This window comes from Microtus pennsylvanicus, chromosome X (genome assembly GCF_037038515.1).
Source record: "Microtus pennsylvanicus isolate mMicPen1 chromosome X, mMicPen1.hap1, whole genome shotgun sequence".
NCBI lineage: Eukaryota > Metazoa > Chordata > Mammalia > Rodentia > Cricetidae > Microtus > Microtus pennsylvanicus.
In genome coordinates, this window is record NC_134601.1 from 55,373,344 (window position 1) to 55,391,701 (window position 18,358).

At 45.6% G+C, this 18,358-nt stretch overlaps 1 non-coding gene across 1 annotated transcript; it reads left to right on the forward strand.

Moving 5' to 3' along the window:
• Positions 1-5,747: 5,747 nt before the first annotated feature.
• LOC142841848 (U6 spliceosomal RNA) lies at positions 5,748-5,859 on the forward strand. The gene has a single exon (XR_012909113.1). It is a non-coding gene; the product is annotated as a U6 spliceosomal RNA (small nuclear RNA).
• Positions 5,860-18,358: the final 12,499 nt, after the last annotated feature.

Sequence of the window (18,358 nt, forward strand, 5' to 3'; positions counted from 1 at the left end):
GGAGAATGGAGCCCTCATGATGAGGCCAAGCAGAGGAAACAGACCACGAGAAGGGCAGACAAAAGAAGGCTGGGAGCCTTTAGGGAACTGAAAGTAACTCAGTGGACCAGGACTGCATAAAGGGGATGTATTGGGTGGGGGGGGAGGGGGTTGCCAGAGGAAGTAATGAAGATGGGTGAGAGTCTGGGAAATATCCAGGAGCTAGGTCATGGGAGCCTGTAGGCCTAGGGGAAACTTGGATTCTATGGATAGCCAAGAACAATATTAAAGGGTTCACAATCACACAGTGGCCTTGAGGGGAGAGAGTTTAGATAGATATGGAGGTGGTAGATAGTCTCACTGCCCCAATTTGATCATGACACACTGTGTACCTGTATCACAGAATGACACTCTGAACAGCCAGGTGAAGGGGTGTATCCACCATGCTAGCATTCAGGAGACTGAGGCAGGAGGATCAAGAGTTAGGGCTAGCCTGGGATACATAGTGAAATTCTGTTCTAAAAATAGATCATACTGTACCTTAAAGTTATGCACAGTTATTGTGCATGTTTGAAATTTGGGGGGCTTGGGGGAAACAGCGAGATGGCTCAGCAAGTAAAGTGCTGCGCAAGCCTGATGACCTGAGGTCCAGCCCTGAAATCCACAGAAAGATGCAAGGAGAGGACTGGGTCCATACACTTGTCCTCTGACCTCTGCACTTGAGCCGTTGTGCATGCGCGAGCGCGCGCACACACACACACACACACTAAATAATAATAATAATTTAAATCATTCAAGCATATTTACATTTACTTGGGGTGGGGCTGGGGTAGACAGTGTATGCACACTATGCTCATGAATGTTGCTGCTCTTCTTCCACCAGCTGGGTCCTAGGGATGAAATTCAGGTTGCAGCCTTGTTGGGAAGGCCTTTATCTGCTCAACTACTTCACTGGTCTTTGCCTTCCTTCCTTCCTTCCTTCCTCCCTCCTTCCCTCTCTTCCTCCCTCCCTCCCTCCCTCCCTCCCTCCCTCCCTCCCTCCCTCCCTCCCTCCCTTCCTTCCTTCCTAACACTATTTTACTTTGTGTATTTATTTATTTTATACAATATATTTTGATCTTACTCTTTCCCCTCCCCCAACTCCTTCTAGATCCAACCTACCCAACTTCGTGTCCTTTTTCTGTCTTTCATTCAAAAACAAAAAGAAATGAAAATCAAAACAAACAACAGTGAAGCCATCAAACGGAAGCAAAACAAAATGAAAAGCTCGCAAAAAGCTCCTGAGTTTGTTCTGTGTTGGTCAAGTACTCCTGGGCCTGAAAGTCGCAGCCTGCCCTGGAGTGTGAATGGCATGTTCAGCGTCACTCCTCTGAAGAAAAGTGGTTTCCCTTCCCCAGCAGGTATCTATAGCTTCTTGGTTAGGGTGGGATCTTGTGTCCACTTCCCCTTCTCAGTGCTGAGATTTTGTTTGGTTTGAACCTGTAGAGGTCTTGTGTTCTTGGTTACATTTCGTGTGTGTGTGTGTGTGTGTGTGTGTGTGTGTGTGTGTGTGTGTGTTGAGATAAGGCCCCTCCAGGCTAGCCTGAGACTTGGGACAATCTTCCTGCCTCTACCTCCTGAGTGTGGTGTTTACAAGTATTAGCTATTGTGATTGATTACAAATAAAAACTGAAGTCATGTAGGAGAAAGGGGCCGAAAGGAAAGAGTGAAGGTGAATGTGTGGACCGCTGCAAACGGCGTGATTGGGGCTGTGGCGGGGAGGCGTAGAGCTGTGACTCACCGGAGGCTGCGGTTCAGACGAGGAGGCATACTGGTGACAGAATTGGGGCAGAGGTAGTGGAGAGGGATGAGATGGGCAGACGGAAGAGATTTAGTTGTCTCAACAACAAAAACGTGTGACTGACAGCAGGGATGAGGAGAAGGGAGTGACCGCGACAAAGCCCAGGAATCTGTCTTGCACAACACGCTAGAGGTCTGTGCTGTGTTCTAAGAGGTAGACAACTAGAGCACTTGGAGAGCAGGCTGGGAGGTCAGTTTTTGTATACCAAGTTAGACATGATCGTAAGGCATCCGAGAGACGGGTCTCTGAGACAGGCCGTGGACTTGAGGAGGGGGATTATTTTAACTTGGAATTCATTTGCATAAAGGCTTGAGAAGGAGAAGTAGGAAGACACACAGGAAGTCAGTGACTCTTGGGTCCTAGGGATGGGAAGTGGGATGGAGGTGGGTTTGGGGTCCTGGGAAGGATAGCCTAGGAGCCAGACTAGCTGGTTAAAACTTGGTCCTCTGACTCCTTTCTGGAGTCTCAGCGTCCTCCACCGTGGAACAGGGACATTTTGAGGGTCTGCCTCATAAACCTGTTCCGCTGCTAAAAGGCAAGGCACACGCTGGGCATGTTGAGCCAAGTACTTGGCCATCCCGCATAGACGGCTGCGCATGAGTTTATTAACTTACCAAGCAAAGTGGTAAGTTAGTAACAACTGTTAGGGTAAAGGAGGCCCTGCAGACAAGAAGCGGAACAATCTCTTTCAGGTGGTTTCTATGTTTCCCTTTCCCTTTCCTTTCCTTTCTTTTTTTCCTTTCTTTCCTTTTCTCTTTCTCTTTTTCTTTTTGTAGCATTGGCTAAAAGTCAAGACAGTTGTGACCAACAGAAGTTTAAACAACGACTGTTCATTTGAACCACCAAGATTTGTATCTTTTTAAAAAATATTTATATATTTATTTATGTATACAGTATTCTGTCTGCATGCAAGCCTGCAGGCAAGAAAAGGGCACCAGATCTCATTACAGATGGTTGTGAGCCACCATGTGGTTGCTGGGAATTGAACTCAGGACCTTTGGAAGAACAGGCAATGCTCTTAACCGCTGAGCCATCTCTCCAGCCCCCAAGATTTGTATCTTAATTAAAGCAAAAATAAGATCAGCAGAATAGCTCCTCGTTCTGAAGTGTAATACTGAAACTTGTTTGTATGACCTTTTCCTGATTGAGTTTTTTTAAAAAATAGATGCTATTTTAAGAATGATTTTTATTTTTATGACTTTTAAGTATGTGTAGGTGTGTGCATGTGTACGTTCACACACATGTGTGCATATGCACACAATTTGGGTATATGGACATGAATCAGGTACCCTCAGAGTCCAGACTCATTGGATGTCCTGGAGCTGGACTTGCGGACGGTTGTGAGTTAGCAGCAGTGAGTGGACCTGAACTCAGGATCTCAAGAAGACATCTCTTCAGTCCCTATGTTTAAAACAGCTTTATTTTAAAAACTGAGAAGATTCCACAGAGAAAGTCATGGTTTATTGCATTTTCCTGGCATTTATCTATTTATTTAGAAACAGGGATTCTTGTGTATCCTGGAATGCTATGTAGGTCAGGCTGGACTTGAACTCACAGAGATCCCCCTGCCCTGCCTCTGCCTCTTGAGTGCTGGGATTAAAGGCATTCACCACCTCCTCCCTGTAGTTTTTTTTTAATGAGGTTTTACAGTGTACCTCAGGCTGACCTAGAACTCACCATGTAGTCCAGGCTGGCCTCAGACTTGAGGGAGTCTGCCTGCCTTGTCTGCCTGCCTCATCTTAAGTGCTGGAACTGCAGATGTGAACCTCTCCACAATTGTTTTTGCATTAAACAGTTTTTCACTTTGGCATTTCAGGATCCCATACATGAGGTCATGATTTAGTCAGCCATAACATGGCCTTAGAGTGCTCTTTGTTGTGAGAGGCCCCCCGCTTCCCTTGTCTTTGCTGACCTGGAAAATTACCAGTCAAGCATCTGTAGGATGCTCCTCTCTCGGGATTCCTTTGCTATTTTCCTTGCAATTAGGCTGGGCTTGCGAGTTTTGGAAAGAATGATCACAGAGGAAAAGTGCCATTTTTCTTGTGCTCTGTCTCGGGAACATACCATCCACATGTCGACATTGACCTAGAGCACCTGGCCAAGGCAGGGTGTCAGGTTTCTCCAATGTTGAGTCCCTTCTCCTTTCTGCTAGGACTCTGGAAAAATTGCTTGTTAGGTGCGACCTTCGTTTAAGGAGTAGGACAGGGTGTGATGGTGAATGCCTGGAACCCTAGCACTAGGAAGGCTGAGGCAGGAGGATGGAGACTTTGAAGCCACTACTTAGTGAGCCTCTGTTCAGAGAGACAGACACAGAGACAGAGTCAGAGACACAAATACAGAGACAGAGACAAAGAGATAGAAAGACAGACAGACACACACACATACACAAACATGGGGTAGGGATGACCAGAAAAGGAGTAGGGAGTACAATCTTTTTGAAGAAGTATCTGCACACATTCTTTGGGAGTTTCCTGCATATAAAGTTTGCCTCTTCTTCCCCACTTACTTACGTATTCATTAATTTCTTCTATCACTTGGGATATGCAGGCAGGAAGATCAGAAGTCCAAGGCTAGTCTCAGACTGAACTTCCGGAGATCCTGCCTTCAAGAAACAAAACAACAAAATAGTAACTTCTTCGTATCAGTTGGAAACTTTTGATATTTATTTCATGCATTCATTGTGTTACAATCCATTATGGATCTGTTTATTGGAAAATGGTTGTAGAAGTCATGACCTGGCTGCCAGGTATGTTCCATTCAAAGACCTCTGTGTGTGTTTGTGTGTGTGTGTGTGTCTTGTGTTTCACTGGAAATCAAAACCAGGGCCTTGTGACCTGAACAAATTTAAATTTGATCACCAACCTGCCGTGTTGGAGTGTATCATGTTTACATGTGTGTTTCAGATGTGTTCTTTTTGGTTTTTTTTTGGTTTTTTCAAGACAGGGTTTCTCTGTGGCTTTGGAGCCTGTCCTGGAACTAGCTCTGTAGACCAGGCTGGTCTCGAACTCACAGAGATCTGCCTGCCTCTGCCTCTCGAGTGCTTCAGATGTGTTCTTGATGCATGGCCCATCTGGACTAGATCCTCACCAGAGGATGATGGAAAAATCTTTTTACCATCCTCCTGCCTCAGCCTCTGGTGCAGATTCCAGGTCCCAGCATTTTTCTTTTCAATACTTATTTTACATATATGAATTTTGTCTATATATATATATATATATATATATATATATATATATATATATGCACCATGTGTATGCCTGGTGCTCTCAAAAGCCAGAAGAGGACATTGGAGCTCCTGGAACTGGAGTTAACAGGTGGTTGTGAGCACTCTGTGGCTGCTAGGAACTGAACTCAGGTCCTCTGCAAGAGCAGTCAGTGCTCTTAACCACTGAGCCAGCTAGCTCTCCAGCCTTTCTTTCTTGTATTTAATAAGTCAGAGTCCAACCAGAGAAGCAGAACTCATCGGTGAGAAATGGGAAGAGATTTACTACTAGGTACTGGATTTGGCAGTTTCTGGCTCTACCAAGTCATAGGTTAAGCCTGTAGGACAGGCCTTTTAAAAAGGCAGACTGAGTCTCCCAGGCATAGGCTGCACTTGGCTAGGGCTGTCGTCCACAGATGAAAATTCTTTTGTCAGAGAGACTTCCACTCTGCTCTTAAAGCAACCCCATTGATTAAATCAGTCCCTCGGGTCACCACAGACACTCTTCCTTACATAGAATGAGGTCATCATGGAACAACTCACTAATACCATTGGTGTTTGTTGACCATCTGGGCCCTAGAGCACAGGCGAATTCACATACCAAAAGGCCCTTCCTATCTTTAAGGAAGAGTCCATATCCAGAACTCCTCATTGACCAGGGCCCGTTAAGGTATGCTTTCTGGATTCCTGTTTTGAACAGAAGTATTTACTTTTTAAATTATTTTTGTGAATTCACTTATTCTAGAGCACATGCACTAAAATTAGAATGACGCAGAGAAGATGAACATGGCCCTTGAGCAAGGAGGACATGAGAATTTGTGAGTCACTCCAGACATTTTAAAGAAAATTCTCTCTCTGTGTGTGTGTGTGTGTGTGTGTGTGTGTGTGGCGGTTGAACCTGGAGCCTCCTGAATGCTAGTTAAGGCCACTACCACCGAGTCCCATCCCCAGTCACAGGCCACAGGCTCTTTAGAGTGCATAACAAATTCCTTTGTCTTTTTGGAAGGTAATCCTGAACACACGAATCCCCAGGCCCTGCTTTGAACATCTGTAGCTTACTGAGCTGAGCAACAGGGAATCTGAGTCTTTCTGACTCCTTACCTTTCTGTCAAGGGCCATGATTCCTCTAGACACGATCTCCTTCTGTCTGCAGGGACTTCTTCCCTTTTTCCTCTCCGAGGCCTCCTCTCCTCTCTGCTTCTATTCACTGCCTGGAACCAAACAGGCCAGGAGACCTGCAGGAGAAGTGGATACAGAGCGCTGGGGGAAGAAGCCTCCTGCAAACAAGTCTCTTCCTGTCCTTCAGCAAACTATCAACTGTGAAATAGACTGACCAAGATTGGGATCCATGAGGGACACATACAGTTCTGTGCCGGGTGCTGGTGAGTACAAGGGCGAATTTGGGTTGCTGTTTTTCTTGATAAATTCAGTTACTCTGTGCTTGTTTGGTCTCTGTTTTCAAATCCCATTGTTCTGTTTTTAAGTCCCCCTTCCATGTTCTGTTTTTATTTTTGTCGATTTAATTTTTAAATAAAGATTTAATTTTTAAAAGATTTAATTTGATTTTACTTTATTTTATGAATATAGGTGTTTTGCCAGCATGTATGTCTGTATACCAAATGCATTCTGGGCCAACAGAGCCCAGGAGAGGCCCTTGAATTCCCTGGAACTGGAGTCACATAAGGTTTTTAGCAATCACATGGGTGTTGGAAATCGAACCTGGTTCCTCTGGAAAAATAATCAGTACTCTGAACTGCTGAGCTATCTTTCTGCACCCATTTCTTTTAGTCTTCATTAGGTGTATGAGTGTGTGCCTTCGTGTATGTGCAGGCCAGAATAGATGTCCTGAAGGTCAGAGGCATAGGACTGTTTAGAGCTGGAATGACAGGCTGTCTGTGTTGTGGTCATCTGACATGAGTCTTGGGACCTGAACTTCGGTCCTCTGGAAAAGAAGAAGGTGCTCTTAACCACTGAGCCATCTCTCCAGTGTCTCTGCCTTTATTTATTTAAATTTTTATTTTATTATTATTATTATTGTTATTATTAAAAATTTCTACCTCCTCCCCTCCTCCTATTTCCCTCCACATCCTCCCACTTCGCCCCCCTCCCTTCCATTCCAAAGAGCAGTCAGGGTTTCCTGCCCTGTGGGAAGTCCAAGGTCCTCCCCCCTCCATCCAGGTCTAGAAAGGTGAGCATCCAAACAGACTAGGCTCCCACAAAGCCAGTACATGCAGTAGGATCAAAACCCCTTGTCATTGTCCTTGGCTTCTCAGCAGCCCTCATTGTCCGCCATGTTCAGAGAGTCCGGTTTTATCCCCTGCTTTTTCAGTCCCAGTCCAGCTGGCCTTGGTGAGCTCCCATTAGATCAGTCCCACTGTCTCGGTGGGTGGGCGCACCCCTCGTGGTCCTGACTTCCTTGTTCATGTTCTCCCTCCTTCTGTTCCTCATTTGGACCTTGGGAGCTCAGTCCGGTGCTCCAATGTGGGTCTCTGTCTCTATCTCCATCCATCGCCAGATGAAGGTTCTATGGTGATATGTCTGCCTTTATTTTTAAAAGATTGATCTTATTTTAAATTGGTGTGTGTGTGTGTCTAGGTAGGTATGTGCACATGAGGGCGGGTGCTCACAGAGGCCAATCCCCTGGAGCTGAAGTTACAGTTATTTGTGAACTGCTTAATATGGGAGCTGAGAACTGGACTTAGATCCTCGGCAAAAAACTCTAAGTGGTCTTAACCATTGACCAAACATTCACTAAGTCTGTAGTCTCCTCCCTTGAGTACTAGGATTATTGGTAAGCATTACAGTACCCAGTTTATGTAGGGTTGGCATGGAACCCAGGGCTTTATACATGCTAGAAAAGCTCTCTAAAATTGGGCTATATTCCCAGCCCTCTCAATGTAGTTTTGATTTCCATTTCTCCATGGCCTAGTGACAACGAGCACCTTTTTATATGCTTTTCTTTCATCTGCTTCTCGTCCTTGTAGAAATGTGTAGTAAGGGGCAGGCGGTGGCGGCACACACCTTTAATCCCAGCACTTAGGACACAGAGGCAAGTGGATCTCTGAGTTCGAGGCCAGCCTGGTTTGCAAAGTGAGTTCCAGGACAGCCAGAGCTACAGAGAGAAACCCTGCCTCAAAACAAACAACCTAACAACCAACAACCACAAAAACATAGAAAGAAACATGCAGTGCAGTCCTTTATTCACTCCAGCATCAGGTGGTTGTGTCTGCGTTGTTAACTTATAGGAGCTTATATGCGATCAATATCATATCTATACCCACCGTTTAATTTGAGATAGGGTCTCTAACTATGTAGCTCAGGCTGGGTTGGAACTTGAGATAACCCTTGTCATAAGTCCACTGGGTGATGGGACTACAGGCTGTCACCCCCAGGCTTGAGCCGGATAGATAACTTATTAGATGCATTTTTACAAACACCTTCTCCCATTCTGTGGGTTTTATCCCATGAGACTCTGTGTGTGTGTCTCTGTGTTTGTGTCTGTGTGTCTGTCTGTCTGTCTGTCTGTGTGCACAACTGTATAGAGCCAGAGATCGATGATGTCAGGTGTTTTCTTCAATTGCTCTCCATGTTTGTTTGTTTATTTGTTTATTTAGAGACAAGATCAGAGCTTGCTGATTCAGCGAGATTGGCAGGCCAGCAGGCTCTCGAGACCTCTCTCTGCTCCCCCAAGAAGGGACTACAGACTACAGTACTAATGCTGACTTTTTACCCGGATGCTGAGATTCCAAACTCAGGTCCTCTTTGCTTGTGGAGCAAGCAGTTTCTTGACTCAGCTATCTTTCCAGAACTCACTTTTATTTGAGACAGGCTGGTCTAAAACTCATATTGATCCTTCTGCCTCAGCTGGGAATATAGGAGTTTTGCTATCATGCCTGACCTCTTTTCATTTTCTTGATAGTTTTCTGTTGTTCTTTAAAGGTTTAATTTGGGAACTGGTGAGATGGTTCACTTGGTAAAGATGCTTGCTGCCAAGCTTGATGACCTGAGTTCAATTCCCCAGGATTCGATGGAAGGAAAAAACCTTCTAAATGTTGTGCATAGCATGGCATGTACACAGGCACCAACACTAACCAAATAAATGTGTTATATATTAACATATACATACATACCATACACACACATACATACATACATACACACATGCATACTACATACATATATTGGATTTTTTGAGACAGGCTTTCTCTGTGTAGCCTTGCTGTCTTGGAACTCACTCAGTGGATCAGGTTCGCCTCGAACTCCGCTATCTACCTCCCCCTACCTTCCAAGTGCTGAAAAGAAAAGTGTGAGCCACCATGTCCAGCTCTAAATAAATATAATAATTTTTAAAGACAAGTTTAAATTTTGATGCCCTTCAGTTTATTTTTCCATTCGTTTCTAATGTGCTTTTGGGTGACATCTAAGATTCCATTTGCAATCAGTAACTTCTTTTTAGATGTAGTTTTAATTTTTAAATTATGTGAGTATATGTCTGTGTGTGGGTATTTGCACAGAAGTGCAGATGCCCTCAGAGGCCGGAAGAGGTGTTAGATACCCTGGAGCTGGAATTATACATGATCGTGAGCTTTTCCAGTGTGGGGGCTGGGAGCTGAACTCAGTTCTTCTGAAAAGTCAATATGAGCCCTTAACAGCTGAGCCATCGCCGCAGCCCCAGTGAGTACTACCATGTACCAGAGTCTAGGGATTCTGTGGTTAACCCAGCAAACTCGGTCCCTGTCTTTGTGGCAGTTGAGTCTAGTTAAAGCAGAAGAGATGGCCCTTGGGTAACCGCTCGAAAAGCTTATCCATTGCCAATAAGGCTCCAAGAAGGGCTGCAGCTCAGTTGATTGTTTGTGTGGCATGCAGGAGGCCCTTGTCTCCATCCTGACCCCCAGCACTGCATAAAACCAGGTGGGGTTCAAGGTCACCCAGAAAGTGAGGTTGAGGTCAGCCAGCCTGGAATGTATAAAACCATATCTAAAAGAAGAAGAGGGAGTGGAGGCTGCAGTAGTTGGTCCTCTTGTCCAGGATCTTGTGAATGAGTAGAATATGGGTAATATTAAGGCGCTGAGCCGGGGAGGTGGGGGGTGTCTGCCTCACTGAAAAAGATACTGAGCCACATGGCTAACATAGATCAGGAAAATGGGTTAATCAAGATGTGAGAGTTAGCCAGTGAGAGGCTAGAGCTAATGGGTCAATCAGCTTATAATTTATGGAGACCTATGTGTGATTTTCTTTGGGGCTAAACAGTTGTGGGGGCCGGGCGGGACGAAAACCACCACAACAAACAGGACCCTTCATGTTACAGAATGGCACCCATGTGGATAACTGTATCCACAGAAAGCCTGAGAAAGCTTGGGAAAGACTAGAGTAAAACATATCAGTTTTCAGCCGTAGCAGGAAAAAGACTGCGCTGGTTTAAAATGCAGGCTTTTTGGGCCGTCCTGCCAGGGAAAACTCTGACTCTTTCAAGCAGGCGGTCCCGGATGGATACACTGTTGCAGCTTGCTTCCTGGCAAGGACCTTGAAACTCCATAGAGTTGTGGCAATAAATGTGGCTCTAGCCAGTACCTCAGCCATGATTGCTTGGTGAATTAAAAGATCATGTGGTCGCAAAATAGAAAAGAGAGATTCAAAGAGGAAGAAAACCTCTAAATGGTTTACAGTTTGTTAAAAATATATACAGGCTAAACGATAAGGTTCTAAAAATAAATAAATAATAAATAAATAGAGTAGCCTGGGAGGCAGAGACAGATGGATCTCTGTGAGTTCAAGGATAACCTGGTTTACAGAGGAAATTCCAGGACAAAGATATACAGAGAACCTGTCTCAAAAAGTCAAAAGTTAAAAGTAAAAATAAAAGAAATAGAGGTTAAAATAAAGCCACGTAAAGATGGAAAATACACAGAAAATCTTGATACTATATGTTATTATGCTCTCTTTGAATTGTTTGAATGCTGAGGAAGGAGCAACAGTTGCTAAAAGATATTTGTTTATAAATGCTGCAGAATTAATCCAAGATAGGTATTTTCAAAATGCCTTGACTTCATAGTTGAAGTCAAAAGGTATGTTACTTTGGAGAAGAGATTTTGTTTTTGTTTCCACAGAAAATGAGAGGCTGTAGATTTATTCAGAGTTAATAAAAATCCAGTTTGACCAAGGAAGACCACCTGAGAAGTCTCCGGCAGGAATAGATGGCCCAGATGTCTGAGTTCTTCATCCAGAACAAGTTCAAGACTGCTGCCTGAGATGATCAAGACTCACAGAATACTTCAGTCAGGACTTGATCATAACTCTAAATTTTCTTTAGGTCCCCATAAGATTATCATCGCCCCCAACCAGCTGGAAGTAGCCTGGAATACTATGCCCACATTCCCAAAAATGGACTATGGATATTTTCCTTTGTTGTTTTTTTTTAAAGAGGGGGAAGTGGTGTGGGAGAATTGTCTGTATTCTGTCAATCATGTTATAAATAAATGTTGATTGGCCAGGCAGGAAATATAGGTGGGAAAACCAGACAGGAAGTAGAAATGATGTAATGAGAACAGGAGAATTCTGGGAAGGAGGAAGTTGATTCCTCACACACACTCCTGCCCAGACCACCAAGCAACAGGATGTGATCTGCCTCACTGAAAAAGGTACTGAGCCATATGGCTAACCTAGATCAGAAAAATGGGTTAATCAAGATGCGAGAATTAGCCAATAAGAGGCTGGAACTAATGGGCCAAGCAGTGTTTAAAAGAATACAGTTTCTGTATAATTATTTCGGGTTTAAAGCTAGCTGGGTGGTGGGATGCAGCCCGCCACTCCATCTACAATTGGGGTATCATCATAACATTCTTGAACAAAGTGTTTAGCAGATTCTCATCCTTCTTGTATCCTCTACCCTCCTGATACCCTTAAATACCCCCTGGTAAGCTACGTCTAATCTTTTTATCTGTTTTCATGTCCCATGTGTCCTTTTGCCTATCCCCCATCCTCCCTCATCTCCTATTTCTGCCTCTCTTGGTAACCCTAAAAATGAGAAGAGGGAGTATGTAGGGACATAGGGAGGAGGGTTAGCAGTGGCTGATGAGGAGGGTAAATTCGAAAAGACCCGTGCTTGGTGCTGATGGGGAAGCAGGAGTTCAGATGAACATGACTCTTGCCCTTCATGTTGCTTCACACATTTAATCCAGATTTTGGGAAGCAGAGACAAGAGGATCTCTGTGAGTTCAAGACCAGTCTGGTCTAAATATGGAGTTCCAGGCCATTCAGGGCTACACAAAGAGACCCTGTCTCAGAAACAACACTGCCCCCTCCCAAGCGTGGTCCTTTAAGGGGACAGCAAGAACTAAGTGGTTGGAACAGAGTGACGGGTTGAGGCCCAAGCAGGGAAGGAATGAAAGGACTTTGGGAGAGAATGGAGGACGGCGGCTCTCTTCTGGGATTTATCCTAGTAAATACTGACAGAGAAAGCCATAGACCCTTGTGAAGGGACAGAGAGAAGTCCGAGGATGAGGAGACTGCTGCGGAAGTAAACTAAGACAAGGGCTTGGACTTGGCAGGTGGGAGGAACCAATCTGAATGTGTGTGTGTCACTTCAAAATGCATGTGTTGGACCCTGACCCAGCATATACCCAATGCACTGTAACCCGAGAGTGCTGGCATTGGGTGGTAGGACAGGTGGGCTCTTGGGGAAACAATCAAGTCATGAGGGGTTGGTGCCCATGAATAGGATTAATATCCTGTAAAACAATCTTCAGACCAAAAGCCAGGCCCCTCTGTGTCCACGTGTAAAGGTAAACAGAAGACACTGAAAACGAGGAATGGGCCCTCAGTAGACACCAAAGCAGGCTGCTTGTTCCATTTCCTTGGACTTTATAGCTTCTTGAATTGTGAACAAGACAGTCCTCATTTGTTTGTTTGATTTTGTTGTTGTTTTCAATTTGGTGGATTGATTTTTGATTTTCTGAGGCAAAGTCTTTCTACACAGCCTTGGCTGTCCTGGCACTCCCTATACAGACCAGGCTGACTTTGAATTTGTAGCTGTTTCCTGGGTGCTGAGATCACAGGCATGGGCCACTATTCATAGCCTGGCCTTTTGTGTGTATGTGAGTCAGGGTCTCCTGTTCAGGCTGGTCTGACCCTCCTGCCTCTACCTCCCAAGTGCTGCGATTACTGTCGTGTACTGCCACGGCCAATTTCTGTAGTACTCGGGATGGAACTCAGGGCCTTTTACACACTAGGCAAACATTCTACCAACTTAATTATATCTGCCCCCCCCGATTTATCCCCCCTTTTATTTTTCAATTGAAAGAAAAGCAGCCTGCTGCTCAGGCTGGTTATAACCTCCTGGGCTCAAAGGGTCCTATTATCTTGCTCACCCCAGTTGCTGGAAGTATTGATTGGTGCCACTGTGCCTGACTCCATAAGTTAAATCTTGACAGAACAGATATACTTCTCTGTTAAAATGAATGAGAGGTGGAAAGACGGGGAGGCTGGAAGCAGAATGCAGGGTATGTTAGCGGGACAGGGGCATGTCAATAAGAAAATGGGGTAAGAAATGGAAGGCATGTATAGCTGTATTCTCTTCATCAGGTTTCAGGCTTGGCTTGGCTTCCCGTTTATGACTTCCCTGGAAACAATATCTGACACAATTGACATTTGTTGGACACTTAATCAAAGCTGCTTTTACAAGACTTGAACTTGATAGGTAATCAAAGATGAGACATTGAACTGAACCGTCTGCCTCCATCTCCAAAGTGCTGGGATTACAGGGCTGTGCCGCTATACCCAGCTTACTTGGTGCTAGGGGTTGAACCCACGTCCTTGTGCATGTTAAGCAAGCACTTTTAGTACCTGAGTCATTTACCTAGCCTGCTTTAAAATCTGGACACAGTAGTTCACAACTGTAATTCCAGGACTCAGGAGGCCGCGGAACAAGGTTTCCCCAACTCCAAGGCCACTGTCGGCTGACAAGGTGAGTTCCAAGCCAGTCTTTGCTGAGAGAGACTCTACCTCAAAACTGTTGACTGAGGGTTCTGTCCTGCCCGGTTCCCACAGTTGTTAAGTCCCAAAGAAATCACACAGACGTCTACATTAATTATAAATTGATTGGTGTAGTATCCCAGGCTTCTTATTAACTCTTATAATTTCTATTAGTCCATAATTCTTGTCTGTGTTAGCCACATGGCTTGGTACCTTTTTCGGTGAGGCAGTCACATCTTGCTTGCTCTGTGTCCTGCTTCCTCTCCATCTGGGTGAGGCCTGTAGACTGAAACTTCCCTCTTCCCAGAATTCTCATTGTCCTGCCTATACTTCCTGTCTGTTCACCCAGGCTATACTTCCTTCCTGGCTACTGGCCAATCAGCATTTATTTAAAATACAAGTGACAGGTTACAGACCATTGTCCCACAGCACAAAACAAAACCAGGTGTGAAGAAATTCGGGAAAAAATGAGGTGTGCATATCTGTAATTCCAACACTTGGAGATGGAGGCAGGAGGGTCAGATGTTCAAGGCTAGCCTTGGATGTACAAGACTCTTTTTTTCAAAATGAGCTACTCCCCAAAGTCTCTAACAATACTAAAGGTGTATCTCTGTGATGGAGCATGTGCTTCATGCAGGAGACCGTGGGTTCCACCCCAGCACCAAATAAAAGTCAACAAACATGTCAAAGTCCCCAGTGTCCCCTTTCAGAAACACCCATTCCTCTGGCACCTGTGGAAAATGACCTGTAATAAACAGGAACTCTTCTTCTGTTCTTTCTTTCTTTTGACACAGGCTCTCACGTAGGCTAGGCTGGCCTTGAACTCACGAAACAGTCAAGGATGACCCTGAACTTCTAATCATCCTACTCTTCTTCTCAGCATTGCACACATGTACTACCATGCTAGTTTATGTAGTACTGGGAATGGGACTCAGAACCTCACATATGCTGAGCTATAGTTCCATTCTTAAATGAACCCATTTTTATTTTTATTTATTTATTTTAGCTTTTTTTTAAGATTTATTTATTATGTATACAACATTCTGCCTCGATGTATGCCTGCACGCCAGAGGAGGGCACCAGATCTCAGTACAGATGGTTGTGAGCCACCATGTGGTTGCTGGGAATTGAACTCAGGACCTCTGGAAGAGCAGCCAGTGCTCTTAACCTCTGAGCCATCTCTCCAGTCCCTTATTTTAGCTTTTTGAGACAGGATTTCTCTGTGTAGCTTTGAGGCCTCTCCTAGAACTCACTCTTATAGACCTTTGAACGCACAGAGCTCCACCTGCCTCTGCCCCGAGTGCTGGGATTAAAGGCGTGCGCCACCACCGCTGGGGAAATGAACCCATTTTAAAGCTGAGATAACATATTTCACCCACACGATCCCTCCTGAACTACCCTAGCCGATGATACTATAGTCTCTCCAGAAGCCCTGTGGACCCCTTTTCAGTTGGTTCCCATTGCTGATGTGTTCTCTCCCTCTGTGTCTCTAGTGTGCTCTCCACTGTTGGTAGAGGCTTTGGAATCTCCACAGCCCTTCCAGTGACAGTGTATTGCTCCTGTTTACTGACGAGGGAACTACAACTCAGAGAGGTGGGCACTCTGCTAAAGGTCAGTATCTGAGAGTCAGGATTGGAACTCATGGTAGGCTGAATACTTTCCATCACGCCGGTGACTAGGAATTTCCATCTGGAGGCCACCTGTTTGTTCATCTAGAATAAAGGGAGGGGTGGGAAGGGAGAGCCTCCAGGCAGCTGCAATCCAAAGAGCTTCACATGGTCAGTTCTGTCCCCGGGCTCCTAGGAAAGCCTCAGTGGAACAGAGGGTGTGGCAGTGGTTCTCAACCTGTGGGTCTCGACCCCCATATCGGATGTCCTGCGTACCAGGTATTTACATTATGATTCACAACAGTAGCAAAATTACAGTTATGGAGTAGCAATGAAATACTTTGATGACTGGGGAATGGCCACACCACGAGGAACTGTGTTAAAGGGTCGCAGCCTTAGGAAGACTGAGGAGCGCTAGTGTAGAAGGAAGAAAAGATTGAAGGCATTGCCTCACGAGAGCCTTCCTTGGCTGAAGTGTGACTTTTCTTAACGCCTTTCTCTAGAGATGCTTTGTTTGAGAGTCCTTCGCGCTCATTTCTGCCCCACACAGCCATCCATCATCCATGTGACCCCCCCAGAGTGATTCCTTTAAACTTATCATTCTTCTTCTCCGCTTAGAGACCTTCCATGACTCTCAAGTCATGGCTAAATTCATCAATGTGCCTCTTTTAGCACAGCCTAGGAGGCCCTTTGCAATCTGGACTCCCATCCACTCTTTCAGCCTTATCATTAACCGCTCCCTGGCTCCCATACGGCCAAACTGACGGGCAGTTCCTGGCACTCGTTACATTCACTGGCCAGCTCCCACTCATCTCCCTAGCCTTCACCCCTGGAAAGCCTTTGCTGCTCTTGTCCCTCGGTGTCAGGTCAAGTCCTTCCCACTTGCTCTCTCTGCAGCCCTCCCCCACCCCTCGCCATCCTTACCTATCCCATCCTTGCTTTTAACAGGCTGTCTTGCCCGTTGTCCTGAACTAGAATTTAGTTTCGCGTCATCTGCCTAACTCTCTTTCTCAGGGAATTTACTCTTTCTCTTGGTGCAAGCATACCAGTGTTGCCTCCAAGAGCATACCAGAAATGCCAATGGCTTGATGCTAGGCACAGAGCATTTTCAGCACGGGATTGTGTCCTTTGCAGCCAAACCTCAGTTTTACATGGAGGAGGTATGCTAGGCCATATCACAGCGATGAGAAAAATCTGGGAAGGAATAGCCGACGACAGGATCAACTATGGAAAGCTACTCCGAAATTCTCCAGCTACCTTTATTTTCTTCTGGGAAAGAGCAGGTGATGCTTGTCTCAGGGCCTCAAATCTACTAATGGTTAAGATGCCTACCTTCTTACTTTTCCATGAGACCGTGGGTATAGGTGCCCTCTGAATGCTCAGGGCATGCCAGTCTTCCTGTACAAATCAGGAGACTGATGACTCAGCCATGTGGCAGGCAGGCTCTATGGGCTAGCCATCACAAAGCCCAACTCACTTTGGCAACTGGAGATGGGGAGGTGTGGAGCAGGGACCACAGTCCGATATCCGTTAGTCAGTTTGTATCTACAAAGTGGGCACAGGGAATGAGGGGGCTAAGGCCACATGCTAGTTGCACTTAGAAACTGCTCCCCTCCCACCATCCCAGAAGAGTTTATTTATAAACAAAAGAAAATGCCAGGTTCCACTGTGCCAATATTGTTTAAGGTGTAGTCCCTAGAGACACCAACTAGCTGAAACAGCAGTAGGGAGGGTTTGGTGCATCCCATGAGCAAGAAGAAACTAACGGGTTACTACAGGAAGGTAGGGTATGTGCCAGCACACGAGGGGCAAACAGGCCCATGAGGTAGAGGTGGGGAGGCCTGGCTGTATGGGCGCAGGAAAAGGTATCTGGGCTGTCTGGTAATGACCCTGTTTCTCCTGCTGTTCAAAGACCGAACTGAGAGGGCTAGGAAGTGCAACAGTTCATCCAAATGCTATGAAAGCTTCCAGGCAGCCAGGAGTTTTTCTAAAGCACCATTCTCTAAAGCAGCGCGTTTCTCTGGTCACCAAGGGCTTTCCTCTCCCCTTCAGCTGAGCCAAGCAGCCCTCTTGTATTCTGTTTAATCCACGCTGCTTCTGAATGAGAGCAATTGCCCCAAACTCCAACTTTCATACTAAACTTTAAAAAAAAGTGTGAATGAGAAGCTGGCATGGCAGCAGACACTAGGCTCAGTAGTCTGGAGGCAGAGGCAGGAGTTTGAGGCCAGCCTGGGCTAGCGAGCAAGTTCCAGGTCGCCTGGGATGAGGACAAACTCTTGTCAGTAGAAAGAAAAGCCTTTCTACTGAGTGGGCGCTTCCAGTCACAGGACACAAGTTGAGTCGATTACTGACTCACAACGAATATGGGAAATACAAATGTGAAGGTTTTCCCTTTTTATTGCCTTTGGGCCTCACCCCCCCATACCTCACGCCCCCCACCTCACCCCTAGGACAACTCTTCTAGGAGGAGACTTGTGCCTGAAGCCAGACCTGGATGCCAGGGCTGAGGAAGCAGGGGTGAACTGTGTGTTTCTACTCAGAGCCAAGGTGAAGGTCGCTCATCTGGTGCACGGCTTCTGGCCATTTGCTCCAAGAATGAGGCTCAGAGCCTGCCACGGATCACCAGCTTGAAGGTATCGACTGGCAAACGCTTCCCTGCAAATATAAGTCAGTCCCCCTACCTGTGGTTAATAAGAGAGAAAAAAAAAGGTACTCAAAGACAGCTTTGTTGTGTGGAAAGAAAGCCAATTCCATTTTAAT